The following is an 18,857-nucleotide window of genomic DNA, read 5'->3' as shown; positions in this document are numbered from 1 at the left end:
AAGAGACTCCTGGATAGGGACATGGAGCTTGGAAAAACAGAGGGCTATGGGTAACCCGAGGTAATTTCTAAGTTAAGGACAGCACTGTGGGCCGGAGGGCCTGTATTGTGCTGTAGGTTTTCTATATTTCTATGTTCCTATCTTGCTCCGACTGAGCGCAGCTGACTCCGAAAGACCAGGGCAGGAACCTGTGAAAGCGCTGTCCTCTACATGTCGTTGCCTTCTTTGCTTCATTTCCCGAGGGTGAGGCGATCATCAGGTGGGTTAGCCGAGTTAATTTAATAAATCCGAACCGAGCCACCTGTGATCCGGCGGAGTCTATAATCCGGCTCTGCACAGGTCCCAGTTGTTCCGGATTCCAGGGGACCAGCCTGTACTGGTAATCATTCAGGGGAATGAGGGCTTGTGCAAAGAACTTCAGCACAGTTCTGTGGGATCACTGAGGGGGTACAAGAGGCCTGATGACGCCCACTCAACACTTTTAGGAACAGCTTCTTCCCCTCTGCCGTCAGATACCTGAGCGGCTCTTGAAACCATAAAATGTGGCGTTGCTATCGCTCTGCTTTTCTGCGCAGATCACTTATTGTTTTACTAACCTGTGTTTTTTTAAAGTTTCTTTGCACTCCGCTGCTACCTCAAAAGGGCCGACTGCATGGCGTACGCCGGCAATGCTGACACCGATTGCCGTCCTGGGTAGGCCGAATCTTTTCCCCTGAGGTGAAGGAGGCTGAGAGGTGAATGAGAGATGTGTGTGAAATTGTGAGGGCCCTCGTTCCCCCATCACCCAGGACACGCCCTCTTCTCATTGCTACCACCAGGACAGAAGTACAGGAGCATGAAGACACACACTCAACGATTCAGGAACAGCTTCCTCCCCTCCGCCATCTGATTTCTGAATGGACATTGAACCCGTGAGCACGTCCTCAGTATTTTTCTCTGGTTTTGCATTACTTATTTATACGGCTAATTGTAATTCATAGTTTTCATTTCTAGCATTGCAAAGCACTGCTGCCAAAAAACAATAAATTACACGATGAATGCTGGTGATATCAAAATAGGATTGTGATTCCCCTCTTCCTTCCCTTTCTCCCACAGTCCACTCTCCTCTCCGATCAGATTCCTTCCTCTCCAGCCCTTTACCTTTCCCACCCATCACCTCCCCCTGGTGTCCCTCCTCCTTCCTTCTTTCCCATGGTCCACTCTCCTCTCCGATCAGATTCCTTCCTCTCCAGCCCTTTACCTTCCCCACCCATCACCTCCCCCTGGTGTCCCTCCTCCTTCCCTTTCTCCCACGGTCCACTCTCCTCTCCTGTCAGATTCCTTCCTCTCCAGCCCTTTACCTTTCCCACCCATCACCTCCCCCTGGTGTCCCTCCTCCTTCCCTTTCTCCAACGGTCCACTCTCCTCTCCGATCAAATTCCTTCCTCTCCAGCCCTTTACCTTTCCCACCCATCACCTCCCCCTGGTGTCCCCCCTCCTTCCTTTTCTCCCACGGTCCACTCTCCTCTCCCATCAGATTCCTTCCTCTCCAGCCCCTTTACCTTTCCCACCCATCACCTCCCCCTGGTGTCCCTCCTCCTTCCCTTTCTCCCACGGTCCACTCTCCTCTCCGATCAGATTCCTTCCTCTCCAGCCCTTTACCTTTCCCACCCATCACCTCCCCCTGGTGTCCCTCCTCCTTCCCATCTCCCACGGTCCACTCTCCTCTCCGATCAGATTCCTTCCTCTCCAGCCCTTTACCTTTCCCACCCATCACCTCCCCCTGGTGTCCATCCTCCTTCCCTTTCTCCCACGGTCCACTCTCCTCTCCGATCAGATTCCTTCCTCTCCAGCCCCTTTACCTTTCCCACCCATCACCTCCCCCCGGTGTCCCTCCTCCTTCCCTTTCTCCCACGGTCCACTCTCCTCTCCGATCAGATTCCTTCCTCTCCAGCCCTTTACCTTTCCCACCCATCACCTCCCCCTGGTGTCCCTCCTCCTTCCCTTTCTCCCACGGTCCACTCTCCTCTCCCATCAGATTCCTTCCTCTCCAGCCCTTTACCTTTCTCACCCATCACCTCCTCCTGGTGTCCCTCCTCCGTCCCTTTCTCCCACGGTCCACTCTCCTCTCCGATCAGATTCCTTCCTCTCCAGCCCTTTACCTTTCCCACCCATCACCTCCCCCTGGTGTCCCTCCTCCTTCCTTTTCTCCCACGGTCCACTCTCCTCTCCGATCAGATTCCTTCCTCTCCAGCCCTTTACCTTTCCCACCCATCACCTCCCCCTGGTGTCCCTCCTCCTTCCCTTCCTCCCACGGTCCACTCTCCTCTCCGATCAGATTCCTTCCTCTCCAGCCATTGGCCTTTCCCACCCATCACCTCCCCCTGGTGTCCCTCCTCCTTCCCTTTCTCCCACGGTCCACTCTCCTCTCCGATCAGATTCCTTCCTCTCCAGCCCTTTACCTTTCCCACCCATCACCTCCCCCTGGTGTCCCTCCTCCTTCCCTTCCTCCCACGGTCCACTCTCCTCTCCGATCAGATTCCTTCCTCTCCAGCCATTGGCCTTTCCCACCCATCACCTCCCCCTGGTGTCCCTCCTCCTTCCCTTTCTCCCACGGTCCACTCTCCTCTCCGATCAGATTCCTTCCTCTCCAGCCCTTTACCTTTCCCACCCATCACCTCCCCCTGGTGTCCCTCCTCCTTCCCTTTCTCCCACGGTCCACTCTCCTCTCCGATCAGATTCCTTCCCCTCCAGCCCTTTACCTTTCCCACCCATCACCTCCCCCTGGTGTCCCTCCTCCTTCCCTTTCTCCCACGGTCCACTCTCCTCTCCGATCAGATTCCTTCCTCTCCAGCCCTTTACCTTTCCCACCCATCACCTCCCCCCGGTGTCCCTCCTCCTTCCCTTTCTCCAACGGTCCACTCTCCTCTCCGATCAGATTCCTTCCTCTCCAGCCCTTTACCTTTCCCACCCATCCCCTCCCCCTGGTGTCCCTCCTCCTTCCCTTTCTCCCACGGTCCACTCTCCTCTCCGATCAGATTCCTTCCCCTCCAGCCCTTTACCTTTCCCACCCATCACCTCCCCCTGGTGTCCCTCCTCCTTCCCTTTCTCCCACGGTCCACTCTCCTCTCCGATCAGATTCCTTCCTCTCCAGCCCTTTACCTTTTCCAGTCATCACCTCCCAGCTTCTCACTTCATGGGTAACCCTCGGGTAACTCCCGGTAATTACTAAAGTAAGTACATGTTCAGCACAGCATTGTGGGCAGAAAGGCCTGTATTTTGCCGTAGGTTTTCTATGGCCTACCGAATAACGTCCAGTCTACTGAAGAATGTCCGGCCTACTGGATGACCTCTAGTCTACTGATAATATGTTGCTTACTGAGTAATGTAATAATTCCAGCCTACTGAGTAACATCTGGTCTACTCAGTAATGTCTGGCCAACTGAATAATGTCAGGCCTACTGGATAATGTCCAGCCTACTGAATAATGTCTGGCTTACTGGATAATATCTGATCTATTGGATAATGTCCCGCTTACTGTTTATTGTCCGGCTTATTGGATAATGTCTGGCCTACTCAGTAATGTCAGGCCTACTGAATAATGCCAGGCCTACTGGGTAATGTCTGATCTATTGGATAATGTCCCGCCTACTGTTTAATGTCCGGCTTATTGGATAATGTCTGGCCTACTCAGTAATGTCAGGCCTACTCAGTAATGTCAGGCCTACTGAATAATGTCAGGCCTACTGGATAATGCTCGGCGTACTGGATAATATCCGGCCTTCTGGATATCCCAGAATTTTCTGGCTTGGCCTTTGAAACATTTCCCAAGATAAATTGGATTGGAAGATGACTTACTGTGACATAACACCAGAGAAGCTGTGATTTGTACAGAATCTCAAAGTTGAAAGGACCTTTATTATCAAAATACATGTATGTCAGCATATACAATCTTGAGATACATTTTCTTGTGGGCAATTCACAGTAAGTTCAAAGAAAGAAGACAGAATCAATGAAAGACTGCACCCAACACGACGGACAACCAACCAGAGTGCAAAAAACAACAAACTGGGAAAATACAAAAAGAAGGAAAAAATAATAATAAATAAATAAGCAATTAAAATCAAGAATATGAGATTAAGAGTCCTCTGAAAGTGAATCCATGGGTTGTGGGAACAGTTCAGCAATGGGGTGAATGATGTTGAGTGAAGTTATCCCCTCTGTTTCAAGAGCCTGATGATTGAGGGGTGATAACTGTTCCTGAACCTGGTGGTGTGGGTCCTGAGGCTCCTGTACCTCCTTCCTGATGGTTGAGGGGGTAATAACTGTTCCTGAACCTGGTGGTGTGGGTCCTGAGTCTCCTGTACCTCCTTCCTGATGGTTGAGGGGTAATAACTATTCCTGATCCTGGTGGTGTGGGTCCTGAGGCTCCTGTACCTCCGTCCTGATGGTTGAGGGGTAATAACTGTTCCTGAACCTGGTAGTGTGGGTCCTGAGGCTCCTGTACCTCCTTCCTGATGGTTGAGGGGTGATAACTGTTCCTGAACTTGGTGGTGTGGGTCCTGAGGCTCCTGTACCTCCTTCCTGATGGTTGAGGGGGTAATAACTGTCCCTGAACCTGGTGGTGTGGATCCTGAGGCTCCTGTACCTCCTTCCTGATGGTTGAGGGGGTAATAACTGTCCATGAACCTGGTGGTGTGGATCCTGAGGCTCCTGTACCTCCTTCCTGATGGTTGAGGGGGTAATAACTGTCCCTGAACCTGGTGGTGTGGGTCCTGAGGCTCCTGTACCTCCTTCCTGATGGTTGAGGGGTAATAACTGTTCCTGAACCTGGTGGTGTGGGTCCTGAGGCTCCTGTACCTCCTTCCTGATGGTTGAGGGGTAATAACTGTTCCTGAACCTGGTGGTGTGGGTCCTGAGGCTCCTGTACCTCCTTCTTGATGGTTGAGGGGTAATAACTGTTCCTGAACCTGGTGGTGTGGGTCCTGGGGCTCCTGTACCTCCTTCCTGATGGCTGAGGGGTAATAACTGTCCCTGAACCTGGTGGTGTGGGTCCTGAGGCTCCTGTACCTCCTTCCTGATGGTTGAGGGGTAATAACTGTCCCTGAACCTGGTGGTGTGGGTCCTGAGGCTCCTGTACCTCCTTCCTGATGGTTGAGGGGTAATAACTGTCCCTGAACCTGGTGGTGTGGGTCCTGAGGCTCCTGTACCTCCTTCCTGATGGTTGAGGGGTAATAACTGTCCCTGAACCTGGTGGTGTGGGACCTGAGACTCCTGTACCTCCTTCCTGATGGTTGAGGGGTAATAACTGTCCCTGAACCTGGTGGTGTGGGACCTGAGACTCCTGTACCTCCTTCCTGATGGTTGAGGGGTGATAACTGTCCCTGAACCTGGTGGTGTGGGTCCTGAGGCTCCTGTACCTCCTTCCTGATGGTTGAGGGGTGATAACTGTTCCTGAACCTGGTGGTGTGGGTCCTGGGGCTCCTGTACCTCCCTCCTGATGGCTGAGGGGTGATAACTGTTCCTGAACCTGGTGGTGTGGGTCCTGGGGCTCCTGTACCTCCTTCCTGATGGCTGAGGGGTAATAACTGTCCCTGAACCTGGTGGTGTGGGTCCTGAGGCTCCTGTACCTCCTTCCTGATGGTTGAGGGGTAATAACTGTCCCTGAACCTGGTGGTGTGGGACCTGAGACTCCTGTACCTCCTTCCTGATGGTTGAGGGGTAATAACTGTCCCTGAACCTGGTGGTATGGGTCCTGAGGCTCCTGTACCTCCTTCCTGATGGTTGAGGGGTAATAACTGTCCCTGAACCTGGTGGTGTGGGTCCTGAGGGTCCTGTACCTCCTTCCTGATGGTTGAGGGGTAATAACTGTCCCTGAACCTGGTGGTGTGGGTCCTGAGGCTCCTGTACCTCCTTCCTGATAGTTGAGGGGTAATAACTGTCCCTGAACCTGGTGGTGTGGGACCTGAGACTCCTGTACCTCCTTCCTGATGGTTGAGGGGTAATAACTGTCCCTGAACCTGGTGGTGTGGGACCTGAGACTCCTGTACCTCCCTCCTGATGGCTGAGGGGTGATAACTGTTCCTGAACCTGGTGGTGTGGGTCCTGGGGCTCCTGTACCTCCTTCCTGATGGCTGAGGGGTAATAACTGTCCCTGAACCTCGTGGTGTGGGTCCTGAGGCTCCTGTACCTCCTTCCTGATGGTTGAGGGGTAATAACTGTCCCTGAACCTGGTGGTGTGGGTCCTGAGGCTCCTGTACCTCCTTCCTGATGGTTGAGGGGTAATAACTGTCCCTGAACCTGGTGGTGTGGGTCCTGAGGCTCCTGTACCTCCTTCCTGATGGTTGAGGGGTAATAACTGTCCCTGAACCTGGTGGTGTGGGACCTGAGACTCCTGTACCTCCTTCCTGATGGTTGAGGGGTAATAACTGTCCCTGAACCTGGTGGTGTGGGACCTGAGACTCCTGTACCTCCTTCCTGATGGTTGAGGGGTAATAACTGTCCCTGAACCTGGTGATGTGGGTCCTGAGGCTCCTGTACCAGCAGCGAGAGGAGAGTACGTCCTGGGGGTCCTCTGATGATGGATGGTGCTTTCCTGCGACAGTGCTGCACGGAGATGCATCCAGTTTTGGGGAGGGCTTTACCAATGATACACTGGGCCGCATCCACTACATTACTTTTTTTGCCGACTTTTCCGTCCTTGGCCGTTGGTGTTTCCATACCAGTCTGATCAAAGTTTTAGACGACGTGTCAAACCTGGGCAAACTCGTAGGGAAGTAGAGGAGCTGCACTTCAAGTCAAGAGACTTGCATGCTGAGCCCTCTGAAATGATCCGACCAGGGAATTCAGAGTTACTGACCCTCGCCACCTCCCGTCAGAGAAGTAACCAGACTGTGGATGAAAACAACTCAGAGCCACGCCGTGAAGAAGAGTAAAGAACACTTTAGTTCAGCAATCAGCAGCGCCAGACAGATGAATCGCCTGTTTGTCTTATTTTCTGACAGGTGAATTGCTCTGTTTACAAACTGCAAACAAGAAGTAATTTGCCTAAATGCGAAGTGACGTGGGTTTACACCTGAAGCTTAAACTTTGCCGGGAACGATCTGTTGCTTGCTGTGCCGGAATTGATCTCCCCTCTGTTTTTTCCAGGCATTTTTTTTTAAGGCTCTTCTGGTCACGTCAATCCGCGCCTCCGCGCACGGTCTTAGCGACCCGAAACGCATCGCCACGGGAGCTGTGGCGGACGAGGCATTCGGTACATTTAAAGCAGAAGTTGATAGAAGCCGACCTACCACCCCACGAGACTCCGAACTCCCCCTCCCCAACAGTTTCTTACTTCACTCCCACCCACCCACTCATGTCCCCCCTCTCCTGGTCTCCTTCTCCCCACCCCCACCACCTCATCGTGATTTCTTCACCCTTCCTTTCCAGTCCTGGTGAAGGGTCTCAGTCAGAATCTCTTGTGTTTATTCCTCTCCATAGATGCTGCCTGACCTGCTGAGTTCCTCCAGCATTTTGTGTGTGTGTGTGTGAGTGTGTGTGTGTGTGTGTGTGTGTGTGTGTGTGTGTGTGTGTGTGTGTGTTGCTCTGGATTTCCAGCATCTGCAGAATCTCTGGCGTTTATAATTACCGAATATCACTTCTTCAAAAATAAAAATTTTCTTCTTCTCTGCAACCAATCCTATTTTAACATAATGTGGCCAGATCTACTATCAAGAAGGAGGTACAGGAGCCTTACACCCAACACCACCAGGTTCAAAAACAGTTATTACCCCTCAACCATCAGGAAGGAGGTACAGGAGCCTCAGGACCCACACCACCAGGTTCAGGGACAGTTATTACCCCCTCAACCATCAGGAAGGAGATATAGGAGCCTCAGGTCCCACACCACCAGGTTTAGGAACAGTTATTACCCCTCAACCATCAGGCTGAAGGTACAGGAGCCTCAGGACCCACACCACCAGGTTCAGGAACAGTTATTACCCCCTCAACCATCAGGAAGGAGATACAGGAGTCTCAGGTCCCGCACCACCAGGTTCAGGAACAGTTATTACCCCCTCAACCTTCAGGAAGGAGGTACAGGAGCCTCAGGACCCATACCAGCAGGTTCAGGAACAGTTATTACCCCCTCAACCATCAGGAAGGAGATATAGGAGCCTCAGGACCCACACCACCAGGTTCAGGGACAGTTATTACCCCCTCAACCATCAGGAAGGAGGTACAGGAGCCTCAGGACCCACACCACCAGGTTCAGGAAGAGTTATTTCCCCTCAACCATCACGCTCCTGAACCAGAGGGGATAACTTCACTCACCCCAACACTGAACTGTTCTGACAACCTAAGTACTCATTTTCAATGACTCTTGTCCTTGATATTAATTGCTTATTTATTTTCACTCTTGTTATTTTACACTTGCACAGTTTCTTGTCTTTTGCACACTGATTGAACGCCCGCATTGGTTGGTTTTCCATTAATTCTGTGATGGTCATTGTTCCATGGACTTATTGATTGGGAAAAGCCTTCTTCCATTGACCCGATCTATAACCCTCATAATTTTGTACACCTCGATCAAATCTCCTCTCCATGTTCAATATCAGCCGGGGTCGTGGCGTTCAAGATCTCAGACCAGGACTCGAGCCCACCAACATTGGTCTCTGAAACTGTGAAGCAACTGATCAAACCTCCAAACTAAATTGATTGAACACACAGGTTAAATCTTTGATGCCTTTGAATTTAGTGAAATCAATAATTCTCCATGTAGTGTGATAGTTTTACAAGGTGGGTAAGGATTAGATTAGATTTGCAAAGCCCAAGGTCAGAAACAACAGTCAGTTTTTTTTTGGCCCGATCCCACCAGGAAATTCCAAATTTCAGAGACTGAGGTTGCACTCCTGTGTTCTGTTTTAATTTTTGCCGGATCAGATCATCATCGAGTCTGAATTACACAGGCAGACTTGAAACTCACTCATGCACTTAAACATACAGTTCCAGTGGAGCGGAGTCCAGCAATTATAGACCAGACTTCCTGCTTCTCCCTTCCCAGCTCCAGTTCATTTCTTCAACTGCTGTCTCAGCGTAAAGTTGCAATGTCAGACTGGATTCATTTCCAAGTTCAAGTTGGTTGTCATTCAAGAACATGTGTGCAGCGGAAAGAAACAACGCTCTTCCAGACCACTGCATGTAACTGTCTCTCCCACACTCAATCACTCACTCACACATTCACACACACACTCACACACATAGACACACACATACACACACACAGAGACCCACACCCACACACACACAACACATACACAACACAGACATAGACACAAACACACACTCAAATACAGAAACACACTCACATCCACACACACTCACGCACACAATTACACAGACACATGCCCACAAATGCACACTCACACACAGACACACACACAGAAACAGACTCAAACACAGACACACACTCACAGACACACACACAGAAACAGACTCAAACACAGACACACACTCACACATACACACACACGCCCACAGACAAGCACACACACACAGGCACAAACATACACACAGCCACAAACACATACTCACTCAGACACATTCACGCAGACACACGCACACACTCACACACATAGACATTCACAAACACACACAGCTCAAACACAGACAGACGCACACATTCAAACACACAGTCACACACACACAAACACACACAATCTTGCAGACACACACAAACACCACCACACAAACACACACACATTCACACACCAACAGACACATACGTGCACAAACACACAGATACACAAACACTCACACACAGACTCACAAACACAAGATGCCCTCACACACATACACACACACATTCACAAACACACACACAAATGTACACAAACACACACACAAATGTACACAAACACAGACACACAGACACTCACACACTCACACTCACACACACATACACATTCACAAAAACAGGCACACTCACATACAGATTTACACACAATCACACAGACACATGCACTTAACACACACACTCACACACGCACAAACACCAACACTCAGACAGACACATAAAAACACACCCACAAACACACAGACACACACACTTACGCACACACAAATATACACACACACATATACAAACACACACACTTACACACACACAAACACATACACAAATTCAAACACATACACACACAAACACACACAGATGCACATAACAACATACACAGACACACATACATACACACTCACAAACACAAACACAGACACACACACTGACACACACTCACACTTACACTTACACACACATACACAACACACACACTCACACACACACATTTACACACAATCACACAGACACACGCACTCAATAACACACACACACGCACACAAACACAAACACTCAGACAGACACACAAAACACATACAGTCACACACAGAGACATACACACACTCACAAACACAGACACGCACGTTTACACACACAAACATACACACACAGACACATAGAGATGCACACTCACCCACAGATGCACACATGCTCACACACACAAAGACATACACACATACACATATACAAACACACATACTTACACACACAAACACAAGCACACACACAAACACATACACAAATTCAAACATATACTTACACACACAAACACAAACACACAGATGCACATAACAACACATAGACACAAACATCCACATACACAAACACACACACACTTATACACACAAACACACAGACACAAACATATGGACACACAAACACATATGCAGACATACACACAGACACAAACATACACACCCATACACAAACACACTCACATCCACACACACTCACACACATATTTACACAGATACATGCACACAAACACACACACACACATGCATGTACACACACTTACAGACAGACACACACACACAGAAACAGACACAAACACAGACACACACTCACACCTACACACAGACACACACACTTACACAGACAAACACACACAGGGGCACACACACACACACACACACACACACACATACACACAGACACACACACACACACAAACACAGACACACACACTGTCACACTCACACACACACACATACACACAGACACACACACACACAAACACAGACACACACACTGTCACACTCACACACATACACACAGACACACACATTGTCACACTCACACACACATGCTCATACACAAAGCACGCACACACTCACACACAAATTTACACACAACCACACAGATGCACACTTAATAACACACACAAACACTCACACACGTGCACCAACACAAACACTGAGACAGACACACAAAAGCACATACAGACACACACAGAGACACACCCACAAACACAAAGGCACACCCACTTACACACACAAACTTAAATGCACACACATAGAAATGAATACTCACACACAGACACACACATGCTCACACACACATACACATATACAAACACACATACACACTTACACACACAAACACACAAGCAAACACATATATAAACACACAGATGCACATAACAACACACACAGAGACATACACACAGACCACACACAAACACACACACACACACACACACACACACAAGCGCACAGAGACAGAAACACACACACAGTTACACACACAAACACTGACACACACACAGACACTTGCAAACGTATAAGCACAAGACTTGCCTTTTCGATCTGCTGCCGTTGTGCTGAGTGTGTACCCTTCAAAGTCTCTCCCCCCCTCTCGGTATATTCTCATAAAAGCCCTCTGACCCTGATGCGCTCGGGTAGTCTTTACGGTGCCTTCCCCCCTATACATGACAGAATATTCTATATCTTTAGTAATGTGGATGTGCAAATGTCCATACGTTGTCTTGCATACTGTATATAAGGTAGGTGTTTCAGTTTGTCTTGTAATATGATTGTAACTACATTTGGGATGCCTCACATTCTGATTCATGTGTGGCCTCAGGTTAATTAACGATGGAGGGTCTCCGTGCCTCATGAATGGGGTCTGGTCGCTCTCAGGAGTGGGAGAGAGAGATCGCACTGCCAGGAGTTCACACTGTGTTATTGTGATTTCCGGTAGATAGCTCGTAAGTACTGGCAGCCGTCTTTTCACCATTTTCTGCCAATTTTTGTAAGGCTGATCTCCGGCCCCAGTTTGCACTAAAGTGCGAAGCTACCCCGGCCACGTTTCCCTTGGTCAGAACCCGTGTGCCTAACAGAATGGAACGAGGAGAAGCGATTTGTATCATCACAAATCTTGCACAGATAAATACGGAAATTGCAAATGCCGAAAGCCGGATATGAGATCGAGGTGCGCCCACTGGAGATCGTTCAAGTAACTGCGAAGGCGAGTTGATACTTTCCCTGTAGACCCTTCACTAACCAGTTGGCCGGAGCAACTATCTAGGCCTGGGGTGCCGAACCGACCGCAGGTCTTGCAGTGTGTTTCCAGAGCCGCCTGCTTTAGTGGACTTCTTTCATCTGTGTGCGCGCGTGTGTAAAACTTCATTGAGCCGCTTAACTTCCGGAGGCAAGATTGGGCAAGCTCTCCTGTATCGCAGAATGTCCAGCCGCCCGCATCTTTACCCGTTCTGTTGTAACTTTCCTCCGAGGCCATCCAGGCCCGAACAGCCCATGCGGCCCAATTACACCCCACTGACCGATCCAGCCACCCAAACCCCGTGCACCTTTGGAACATGCAGGAGGGCATACAAACCAACAGAGAGTGGCGGAATTGGACCAAAGTCACTGGTGAGGCATGTGCATTGCGTTTAGATCAGATCATGAGGACACTCAGTCCTCGTTTATTGTCATTTAGAACAGTGGTCCCTTACCACCGGGCCGCAAAGCATGTGCTACCGGACCGCGAGGAAACGATACGATTTGGCGATATGAGTCAGCTGCACTTTTCCTCATTCCCTGTCATGCCCGCTGTTGAACTTGAACGCACGCGAGGTCATTACCCATGCGTCATCCATATCAGCGCGGGAAGGAGATCAACTCCTCGAGCTTGCAAATGACGGCGGGCTGAAAAGTATGTTTGACACAACATCACTGCCGGCATTCTGGATCAAAGTCACGGCTGAATATCCTGAGATAGTCATGAAAGCACTGAAAACGTTGCTTCCATTTCCAACATATCTCTGTGAAGCGGAGTTTTCTGCAATGAACGCAACGAAAACTGAATTGCGGAATAGACCGGACATAAGGAACCCCCTTTGAGTATCGCTGTCTCCCATCAGCCCTCGATGGCACCGTCTCGTTGCAGGGAAACAAGCCCAGGGCTCCCACTGATTCAGCGATATTGGTGTGTTGCAATGATTTTATATGTTCATCCGAGGAAAATATGCACTGTGTGTTTAATATCCAAACATTACTTAAAATGTTATGATGCCATTGACTTGTAAGTGACATATAAATGACTTATCATTATATTCATGCGCTGTGTTACATAAAACCTAAAATAACATTAACATATAGTCAAAGCAGGAATGATATGATAAATACACAGCCTATATAAAGTAGAAATAATGTACGTACAGTGTAGTTTCACTGAACAGAATTGCCAAAAACAATTCGTAGAAAAAAAATGGACACGTACACGTACGCGCACATAGGTGCCCACGCAAGGCTCCATGGTCATGGTAGTCTTTCTCGGGGTAAACACAACGTATTTGGTCCATTGGCAACCCTACACCTTGTCCGCCCCACCCCACCCGTCGGCCAGTCCGCAAGAATATTGTCATTATTAAACCCGTCCGCAGTGCAAAAAAGTTTAGGGATCCCTGATTTAGAAATGCATGCATTAAGAACTGATACAATGTTCCTTCAGAGTGACATCGCAAAGAAAACAGGACAAACCAAAGACTAACACTGACAGGTCCACATAATTATAACATGTAGCTACAGCAGTGCAAAACAATACCATAATTTGATAAAGAGCAGACCATGGGCACTGTAAAAAAAAGTCTCAAAGTTCCGATCGGCTCCCGATAGTCCCCGATAGCAGGCAGCAGAAGGGAGAAACTCTCCCCGCCATAAACCTCCAGGCACCGACAACTGTCGATGCATTGGAAGCACCCGACCACAGCCGACTCTGAGTCCGTCTGAAAACTTCGAGCCTCTGACCAACCCTCCGACACCGAGCACCGAGCACCATCTCTGCTGAGCGCTTCGACCCCGGCCCCGGCCGCCAAGCAACAGGCAAAGCCGAGGACTCGGGGCCTTCCCCTCCGGAGATTCTGGACCACACAGTAGCAGCAGCAGCGAAGCGGGCATTTCATTAGTTTCACCAGATGTTCCTCCGTGCTCTCACGTCCGTCTCCATCAAATCAGGATTGTGCACGGCATCCTACTTGACAGATAACAGATAGCATTCACCGGAGTGGCCACTGCGAGCTGCGTCGCGTCGCCATCTTCTCCTCCTCCATTCGTCACTACAGTAACCTCACCTCAGCAAATAACCACTCCAAGATATCCCCCTTCCCAGTTTGGGCATCTCTGCAGGTAAAGAAACACCACCAGGTTCAGGAACAGTTACTACACGACAACCATCAGGCTCCTGATCTGGTGTGGATAACTTCACTCACCCCAAAACTGAGCTGATCCCATTAATGTACAGGCTCACTTTCAAAGACCCTACAACACACATTGAAAGAGGAAGCTGTCGGAAGTTGTTTCCTAAAGTCTGGGAGAGTCGAGCACAATCATCTGTTATGAAGGACCCCCTATCACCCAGGACTTGCCCTCTTCTCATTGTTACCATCAGGGAGGAGGTACAGGAGATACACCCATTATTACTGACCCCCATCACCCAGGACATGTCCTCTTCTCATTGTGACCATCAGGGAGGAGGTACAGGAGATACACCCATCATTACTGACCCCCATCACCCAGGACATGTCCTCTTCTCATTGTGACCATCAGGGAGGAGGTACAGGAGATACATCCATCATTACTGACCCCCATCACCCAGGACATGTCCTCTTCTCATTGTGACCATCAGGGAGGAGGTACAGGAGATACACCCATCATTACTGACCCCCATCACCCAGGACATGTCCTCTTCTCATTGTGACCATCAGGGAGGGGGTAATGGAGATACATCCATCAATACTGACCCCCATCACCCAGGACATGTCCTCTCCTCATTGTGACCATCAGGGAGGGGGTAATGGAGATACATCCATCATTACTGACCCCCATCACCCAGGACATGTCCTCTCCTCATTGTGACCATCAGGGAGGGGGTAATGGAGATACATCCATCATTACTGACCCCCATCACCCAGGACATGTCCTCTTCTCATTGTGACCATCAGGGTGGAGGTACAGGAGCCTGAAGACACACACTCAACGATTCAGGAACAACTTCTTCCCCTCCGCCATCAGATTTCTGAACGGACATTGAACCCATGAACACCACCTCAGTGTTTTTCTTTGCTATCTTTTTAAAATGTTTATATAATTGTTTTTCTTATACAGTACTGTGCAAAAGTCTTAGGAACCCTAGTTTTATATATAGATATATGTAGACGCCTTAAACACTTGGCCACGCCAAGTAGTTAAGGCGTCTGTCTAGTGACCTGAAGGTCGTGAGTTCGAGCCCCGGCCGAGGCAGCGTGTTGTGTCCTTGAGCAAGGCACTTAACCACACATTGCTCTGCGACGACACCGGTGCCAAGCTGTATGGGTCCTAATGCCCTTCCCTTGGACAACATCGGTGTCGTGGAGAGGGGAGACTTGCAGCATGGGCAACTGCCGGTCTTCCACACAACCTTGCCCAGGCCTGCGCCCTGGAAACCTTTCCAAGGCACAATCCATGGTCTCAGGAGACTAACGGATGCCTATGTAAATAAATAGCGGTCAAGATTTTTGCTGAGTGATGTATTTATCACCGTGGAGCGAAGAGCGAGTTTGTAAATCTGGCGGGCACAAAAGGATGTTGCTAGTGGCAGGGGTGGGGCACTGTGGGAGGGGTGTGTGGGGTAGGTGGCAGAGAAGGAGTCCCAAAGTGGTGGGGTGGGGGTGCAGATACACCCCCAACCCTGAGACACCAGGCAAGATCATTCGATTCCAAAGAATTGGTTTGCTTCAGAATTCATCACCGAATGTCTTCCTCTTTCCCCAACCATGAAACCCCCCTCTGCCTGCCCCCCACCCCCATTCCCACTCTCAGTCCACAATAGAGACCCGATCAGAATCAGGTTTATCGTCACTCACATAGGTCATGAAGCTCGTTCACACAAAATAATCTGCAGATGCTGGGGTCAAAGCAACACTCAAATCACACTGGAGGAACTCAGCAGGTCGGGCAGCATCCGTGGAAACGATCAGTCGACGTTTCGGGCCGGAACCCTTCGTCAGGACTGTAGAGGGAAGGGGCAGAGGCCCTATAAAGAAGGTGGGGGGAGGGTGGGAAGGAGAAGGCTGGTAGGTTCCAGGTGAAAAACCAGTAAGGGGAAAGATAAAGGGTTGAGGGAGGGGAGGCAGGGAGGGGATAGGCAGGAAAGATGAAGAAGGAATAGGGGAAAACACGATGGGTAGTAGAAGGAGGCGGAACCATGAGGGAGGTGATAGGCAGCTGGGGGAGGGGGCAGAGTGAAATAGGGATAGGGGAAGGGAGGGGGAGGGAATTACCGGAAGCTGGAGAATTCTATGTTCATACCAAGGGGCTGGAGACTACCTAGACGGTATGAAGCTTGTTCGTTTTTTTCCTGAGGCTGCAGTCCAGTGCAATACATAAGGTCACTACAGTGTAATGTAGTTATGCACCCCTGTTTTGTCTCTGTGTCCGAGACTTCTGCACATTTCTGTATGTTGCACGTGTGACTGTATTTATCTGTCCCCCTGTCAATTCTTCTTTGCAGTTGTTTGGTATTTACATTGATTGTCAGGCTCTGAGTACTGCCTTTCATTGATTCTGTCGTTCGGCAAAGAAAAATGAAGCTCAGGGTTGTAGCTGGTGACAGCTACCTACTCCTGCAGCAGACAGATTGGAGCGACTGGGCTTGTACACACCGGAATTTAGAAGGATGAGAGGGGATCTGATTGAAACATATAAGATTATTAAGGGATTGGACACGCTGGAGGCAGGAAACATGTTCCCGCTGATGGGGGAGTCCGGAACCAGAGGCCACAGTTTGAGAATAAGGGGTAGACCATTTAGAACGGAGCTGAGGAAAAACTTTTTCACCTAGAGAGTGGTGGACAGGTCAAAGAACACTGAGGCTGTCTACAAGAAGGGTCAGAGCCGTCTCTATTTCCTGAGGAGACTGAGGTCCTTTAACATCTGCCGGACGATGCTGAGGATGTTCTACGAGTCTGTGGTGGCCAGTGCGATCATGTTTGCTGTTGTGTGCTGGGGCAGCAGGCTGAGGGTAGCAGACACCAACAGAATCAACAAACTCATTTGTAAGGCCAGTGATGTTGTGGGGATGGAACTGGACTCTCTGACGGTGGTGTCTGAAAAGAGGATGCTGTCCAAGTTGCATGCCATCTTGGACAATGTCTCCCATCCACTACATAATGTACTGGGTGGGCACAGGAGTACATTCAGCCAGAGACTCATTCCACCGAGATGCAGCACAGAGCGTCATAGGAAGTCATTCCTGCCTGTGGCCATCAAACTTTACAGCTCCTCCCTTGGAGGGTCAGACACCCTGAGCCAATAGGCTGGTCCTGGACTTATTTCCTGGCATAATTTACATATTACTATTTAACTATTTATGGTTCTATTACTATTTATTATTTATGGTGCAACTGTAACGAAAACCAATTTCCCCCGGGATCAGTAACGTATGACTATGACTATATATGGAATGCTTTGCCCCAGAAGGCTGTGGAGGCCAAGTCTCTGGATGCTTTCAAGAAAGGGATGGATAGAGCTCTTAAAGATAGCAGAATCAAAGTTTATAGGGATATGGCAGGGACTGGATACTGATAGTGGATGATCAGCCATGATCACAGTGAATGGCGGTGCTGGCTCGAAGGGCCGAATGGCCTACTCCTGCACCTATTGTCTATTGTATAAATGGCAGTTAACAGGAACGGTGGAGGTCAAGTTGAGGTCTGGAAGACCAAGAAAACTTTCCGAGAGCCTGGGCTTGCGCTCTTTCAAACTTGCATGTGTTCTGGATCTCTTAAGGAACATTTTTTTTAAAAGCACCGGTTATCGGAAGCTATGAAGGTTTGTGAAACATTTGACGGGGATTGACGGCAGCCTGTATTCCTGGTGGACACTTCATCTACCTGTTAAAGTTCAGGTTATCCATGGGCCGTTCCGAGTTGAGTATAGGAGCAAAGAGGTCCTTCTGCAGCTGTACAGGGCCCTGGTGAGGCCACACCTGGAGTATTGTGTACAGTTTCGGTCTCCAAATTTGAGGAAGGACATTCTTGCTATTGAGGGAGTGCAGCGTAGGTTCACGAGGTTAATTCCTGGGATGTCGGGACTGTCATATGTTGAAAGATTGGAGCGACTGGGCTTGTATACTCTGGAATTTAGAAGGATGAGAGGGGATCTGATTGAAACATATAAGATTATTAAGGGATTGGACACGCTGGAGGCAGGAAACATGTTCCCGATGTTGGGGGAGTCCAGAACCAGAGGTCACAGTTTAAGAATAAGGGGTAGACCATTTAGAACGGAGTTGAGGGAAAACTTTTTCACACAGAGGGTTGTGGTTCTGTGGAATGCTCTGCCTCAGAAGGCAGTGGAGGCCAAGTCTCTGGGTTCTTTCAAGAAAGAGTTAGATAGAGCTCTTAATGATAGCGGAATCAAAGTTTATAGGGATACGGCAGGGACTGGATACTGATTGTGGATGATCAACCATGATCACAGTGAATGCCGGCGCTGGCTCGAAGGGCCGAATGGCCTCCTCCTGC

Source organism: Mobula hypostoma, chromosome X2, assembly GCF_963921235.1.
Source record: "Mobula hypostoma chromosome X2, sMobHyp1.1, whole genome shotgun sequence".
Lineage (NCBI taxonomy): Eukaryota > Metazoa > Chordata > Chondrichthyes > Myliobatiformes > Myliobatidae > Mobula > Mobula hypostoma.
The sequence above is the reverse complement of the archived record's forward strand: the minus strand, read 5'-3'. Positions refer to the sequence as shown.